The following is a 6,418-nucleotide window of genomic DNA, read 5'->3' as shown; positions in this document are numbered from 1 at the left end:
CTGAGCAACAGAAAGCTGTATCGGGAGTTTTTCATGTTGCTCTACAACTTTCTAATTGACACTTTGATAATTAGGACAGTACTTCTCGAGTTAGATAATTAATACATACAGTTAATTAAATTTCAGTAACGAAAAAAAATACAGGCGGCTACTCCACTGTACTGGAAACAATGCGCACTAGGTTTGCTTCGCGTAACGCCGTTCCTCTTTTTTTTAAATCGTGCTACGTGATAGCTGGGACAGCCTGTATATACCCATACTTCACAAATTCATTTATCCTGCTTCCCGAAAACGAGTTGTCGTCGACTATTTAGTCTTGGGAGCGGGCACGGCAGCAGCAAAGAAGGCAACGGGATCAGTAACCCGTTTTGCCTTGTGATACAGGCCGTGGCGCTTGTGTTCGGAGCCAGGCCTGCAGTGTGCAATAGCTTTGCGGATGTGACACAACGCGATGACATCGTTTTAACTAGCTGCTGCTCCCCCCCCCCCCCTTTTTCTGCTATCGTCGGCACCAGACAAACGCTGCTTGATCGTGGAAACAACGCCCCCTCCAATCTTACCGTCAATGTGGGATTATCAACCATGTGACGTCGGTTCCCGTGATCACCTTGCAGCCTTTAAATGTACCTTCTGCACCGATTCACGACAGTGGGCACAACAGCAGCAAAGAAGACATCATGCTCAGTAACCCGCTTTGCCTTGTGATACAGGTTAGGAGATACTTTCCTGCTCCGTGTTATCATGATAACCATTTTTTTTTTTGCTGCTGCCCTGCCTTGCCCACTATATCTTAAACTTCTTACCGCTTGTGTTGCACCAATCTCCGTTGTTCTGCTGTTCTGTTGATGTTGAAGCTAATCCTGGCTCTCCTACGGACAAAGAAATGGTTAGTTACTGACTGGCCAAAAAACAATGAAAGCAGCTATGAGGACGTACCAGGCCAATCAGAGAGACATCATAGAGAAATTCGGCAAGCTAACTGAACGTGTTGATGCCACTGAGTGTCACATGAGTACATTTAGCCTACTGCCTAAGAAACTAAAAGAAATGGAGAAGGTGATGACCCACATGCAATCCAAATTGTCATCCCTCGAGGACAAAGTAGATGATTTAGTAGCCGTAGTAATTTGATCATTTAGGGCCTGAAAGAACCAAACAAGGAAACTCCTCAGATGCTCCAAGAGAGTATCTTGAAAGACAAAAAGAAAAGAATTCTTGAAATAACAACGACCACTATTGAAATACACTACATGCTTGGCCAGTTAATTCATAACAAAATAGACCCGTTATCCCTAAGTTTATTGATTATCGTGATAAGATGTCAATCTCGAAAGTGTCGTGCAAGTTAAAGGGCTGTGCGTTATCCTTCTCTGAAGATTTTTCATTCCCTGCAGATTCGCGCAACACGCAAGAACCTTTCGATAAGTTCCGAAAGAGAGGGAGAGAATAGTGCTAAAGTAAAGGTTCTTTACAATCGACTTGTTTGGTTGGGATGTAATTAAAGATGGACGGGTTAAACTAAAAAAAGAATGAAAAATGACAATACAAGTACAGCCCTGAATCACTACAAATTTTAAATGTAAACGATGGGAGTGTGATTGGTAAAACTGCTGAATTAGAAGGTATCTTGTTAGTTTATAATCCTCATATTACTGTCGTAACAGAGACTTGGTTGCATGATTAAATACATGGCAGTGAATTTGTTCCACGGGGATAACGTGTGTACGAATGACCATGGTAGTAGAGGTGGTTGAGTGGTGACTCTTTTAGGGAAGCGCTGCAATTATTAAAAATGTCTGCCTTGCGTAAGGTAGAAGGTATATTTTGCGAAGCGTATTACGGAAAGACGAGGTATGTCATCGGGACTACTTATCGGCCACCCAGCTCTTCAGCTGATGTTCCAGATGAATGAAATAAAAATATTGTTGCATATGTAAAACCTGGGGACCGTATTATTTTGGCCGGTGAATTTCATTTACCACTTGTTAATTGGCCCTCTTGCTCTCTGAAACAGCCTAATGACAAAATCGTGGGAAAAAGAATCGAGATTGTATTTTTATTTATTGCAACTTGCCGATGAATTCACCAGAATTCAGAGAAACTCCAGTTCAATACTAGATCTTTTTTTATAAGTGGGACAGTTTCTGCTCAAGCTAGCTGTGATGTTCTCCCCGGAATACCTGACCATCAGGCTGTCATTGTCTTACTTTCGGATGTTGTCTTAAGAATTGCAAGAGGGTCTCTTTCCGTAACTTTTCACGTGGAAGGGATACTTCAATATTACACTTGCTTTCATTGGATATGATTCTTTTCAAGTAGTACTGATGATATGCATTGTTTATGAAATCGTTGTAAGGACCTTATAAATGAGTGCATTGAACGATTTGTTCCACGCATAGCAAAGAAATCAAGGGAAAGAAATCCTGGATTTCACAGTAGACGTTGGAGTTGCAAAGACGACTAAAACGGTTAAAAAACAATTCTAAAGACGTAGGTGCTCTCCAGCAGCGAATATCTTGACTTTCTTCTAAAGTCAAGACGTATTGGCTGACAAGGAACACTATTACAGACCGCAGCTTCCTAACTTCATATCGCCGTCTCCTTAATGGATATGAAGTCTGATTTCCCCAAATACTGTGACCAGTTATGCTTTGGAAATTAACGGTGTGGAAACAAGCAAATTTTTTTTTTGTTATCTTCAAGGATTTCAATGCTCACTTCAAATCTGCCTTCACTAAGGATAACGGAGTCCTCGAACGTTTTGATGTGTCGTGTCCACTTATATTTGACTATACGATTAGTGAGCTGGGCGTTTTTAATTTACTTCTGGGACTTGATGTAAAAGTAAAATAATCTCCTGAGCCGGACGGAGTACCGATTGAGTTCGTAAATCGTTATGACGAGTGGGTTTCAAAGTATTTTACAATTCTGTTCTCTATAAATCTCGGGAGGACCGAGTTCCAGATGATTGGGTAACTACCAGAGTCAAGCCCCTTCATCAGAGTAGAAACATACATTGCTTTACTAATTATCGCCCGATTTCGTAAATTTCAACTTCATGCGAAATTTCTGAACATACAATGCATTAGCATATTTCGGAATTTTTAGACAAGTATAATATTTTGTCAAGTTCTCAACATGGATTCAAATAAGGGTTTTCTACTTGCACTCAGTAACTACCATACATGATTTCTCTGAAGCTTTGAGTTCGGGAAGACAGACTGATGCAATTTTTGTGAATTTTGCTAAAGCTTTTGCTGAAATCTCTCACAATAATCTACTCCTTAAGTTAGATATAAAGTTCAAAAACTCTAAGCTTGTAAATTGGATTTACGCTTATTTATCAAATCGAAAACAATGTTTTGTAGTGTTATGCGTGTTTTGGGGTGCAAACGACCATCTGAACGACGCCCGAGTTCGTAGTTCGAACTCGGGCGTCGTTCAGATGGTCGTTTGCCCATGCCGTTGTCCACCTCTATCATCGAGAGCGGTTAGCTGGTGAAAAAATGAGTTCGGCTAGTTGAATGAATGAATAAACAGGTTTATTTAAATGTTTACAGTTTAACTGGGCCCACCAATACGGGCGGCCACTCCATGTCGGGCCATCGTCCACGTCTCTTCCCAATTTCCTCTCCTCCTCCTTGCACCAAAGATTGCGCTTCAAAGCCGTTCGCTTTCCCCAGTGTCTTATACAAGGGAATAGGAGAACCTGGTTCTGGCCACTCAGAGGTGTCGAAGGATTCGTTGTACTGCGCCCAATGGGTCACCATCTTGCTGGAATCCGCTGCCGGGTTGCACCTTTTCCTCGTATACGAGGCAATCACGAGGCAAGGGTCATTCTCCATGTCAAACTGTAGGGGCTTGATGAGCCGAGCCTTCATGGTTGTCACCGCCTCTTTGTTGACCGCGTCGGCCCCCGTCGATAAGTGGTCGTTCAGCGGGAAACAAACAAAGAAAACTCCTGCCGTCCTGAGACTACCAGACTCCTCCGCCACCGGGAGATACGACCTGAGGGTGACAGTTTTCAGGTTGCTCGAAGCGTCGGAGTTTCCTTCCGAAGTGATGACTGAGGAGCCACTGCAGCTGGGTGTCCCCGAAGTCGCGTCACTGTGGCCTTCTTCCTAGGAAAACACAACCACCTGGTCGGCGTGCCCGAGCGACAAGCCCACCCGACGCTAAGATTCCCGCATCGCTTTACACATTTCTACCCCTCTCTTTGTCTCGCTTTTTTTGTGGTCAGCCCTCGGCAAGACAGAAGTTAGTTGCCCTATCTCAATAACATCGATAGCGATACGTGCAGAACACGTTTAAAAAATACTTTGAGTTCGTTGCTTAAAATCCCCGGCTCAGACCGTCTGCATTTTTATTCCTGCAAAATGAGACTCCATATCAGCAGGCTCCAGTTTTTCCGCCGACATTTGCTCCAACCAGGCAAGAGGGCAATGGTCGCTCTCGACCGTGAATTTTGTGCCTTGATATAGTATCCTAGCTTTTTGATTGCCCATACTACGCACAAACACTCTTTCTCAGAGGTGCTGAACGCCTCTTCTTGCATTGTCAATTTTAGACTGAGGTACAGCACGGGGTGCTCTTCGCCACTTTCGTTAAGTCGGGGAAGGATGACACATAGACCGCGGTTGTTGGTGTCACACTCCAGAATGAATTCTCTGCGAAAGTCTGGCGAGACAAGCACAGGCCGTGAAGACAAAGCTTTCGTCAGATACTGAAAAGCCGCTTCCCTATGGGTGCTCTAAGTAACCACTTCTGCTTGATGCTTACGAAGGCTATCAGTTAGTGGACTGGCAAGCTCAGAATAATTTGCATTATAGTTCTGGCAATGCCTGACTATGCCCAGAAATAACCGCACATCTTTTCTTTTTGTGGGAGTCGGAAAGTTAGCAGTTGCCGCCACTTTTCCTTTCTTTGGTTCACGTTTTCCGTGTCCTATTTCGTGCCCCAAATATACGACACCAGCCTGGCCGAACTGACACTTCGCGGCTTTGATAGTCAAGCCCGCCCCCCGGCTTTTTCCAAACACCGTTTGGGTATGTTGCAAATAAGACTCCAAATCATTAGAAACTGCGGCAACATCAACCAGATAGGGCATAGCAAATTATTCTCGTCCTTCAAGCACCTGATTCATCAACCTTGAAAAATAGAACGGCGCGTTCTTCACGCCAAAGCTCATGGTAACTAGCTGGTAAACCCCGAAAGGTGTTGGCAAAGCCGCGTAGCGACTGGCTCGTTCTGTTAAGGCCACCTGCCAATATCTCCTGACTAAGTGTAGGGTTGAAATGAATGGAACCCTGCTTACGAGTTCTTCCCTCTCCTCTATATTTGGCAAGGGGTTGATTTGGTCTTTTGTGGTGGCATTTAACTCTCGATAATCTAAGCATGGCCATGAATCTTTCCCTGGCACCTCAACTAGCATTAAAGGACAGCAATAATCACTATGTGCATCTTTGATCACACCAAGACGAAGCATCCTTTTTACTTATGCCCTCATTATACGTTGCTACCGCGGGGACAGGCGGTACGATTTTGACTTAAAAGTGACCTCCATTGTTAGCTCGATGTCATGTTGTATCAAATTATTCCTTCCGAGCTTCCCCCAAAACAATCTACATATTCCCGAATAAGGCTCCTCAAAGCTTCCACTTTCTCAGCACCTAGTTTCACCTTGTTAACAGCATGCTTTATTACCTATTCCACACTAGGGCCCGTTTTCCCACTCTAGAGGAATGTCCTCTGAAACATTCATAGCTATGCTGACAATTACTGTTGGCTTCATTAAGTTCACATGATAAACTCGTTCCTCACGTCTACGTCCAGGTAATCTCACGGTATAATTCACCTCTGAAACGCGATCGATAACTTCGGTGGGTCTATCCCAGTGGACTTAGTTTTTTTTTTGGCGATTTGACCGCAAGATCATCACTTTGTCGCCAGTGTCGAATGATCGGTTCCTCGCATTTCTGTCATCGCTTCGAAGCATCTTGCGCTGCCTCTGTGTTGCATTTCCCGATCTCACGAGACTCATGTAGCCTTTGCATTAGGTTCAGCACATACTCGACCTCACTTTTTGGCACCCGATCGTCCTCCCATAGCTCGCGAACTAGCCTCAGGGGACCTCGAAGATCCCGGCCACATAGCAGCTATGCCGGGGAAAATCCTGTTACCTCGTGTGGCACCGTGCTCAACGCAAAGAGAGTGCACTGTAGGCTACAGTCCCAGTCACACTTCCTTTCGTGGCAAACCGCTCTCAAACTTTTTTGAGGACGGCATGCCATCTCTCTACGCTGCTGCTCTGAAGATGATAGAACGAGCTATACAAAATTATAACGCCGCATTTCTCCAGAAACATTGTCGTGAGTGCGCTAGGGAAAACTGTTCCCTGGGCTGATTGTATTTGGGCAAG

Source organism: Dermacentor silvarum, chromosome 1 (genome assembly GCF_013339745.2).
Source record: "Dermacentor silvarum isolate Dsil-2018 chromosome 1, BIME_Dsil_1.4, whole genome shotgun sequence".
Taxonomy (NCBI): Eukaryota; Metazoa; Arthropoda; class Arachnida; order Ixodida; family Ixodidae; genus Dermacentor; species Dermacentor silvarum.
Note: the sequence above shows the minus strand (reverse complement) of the source record.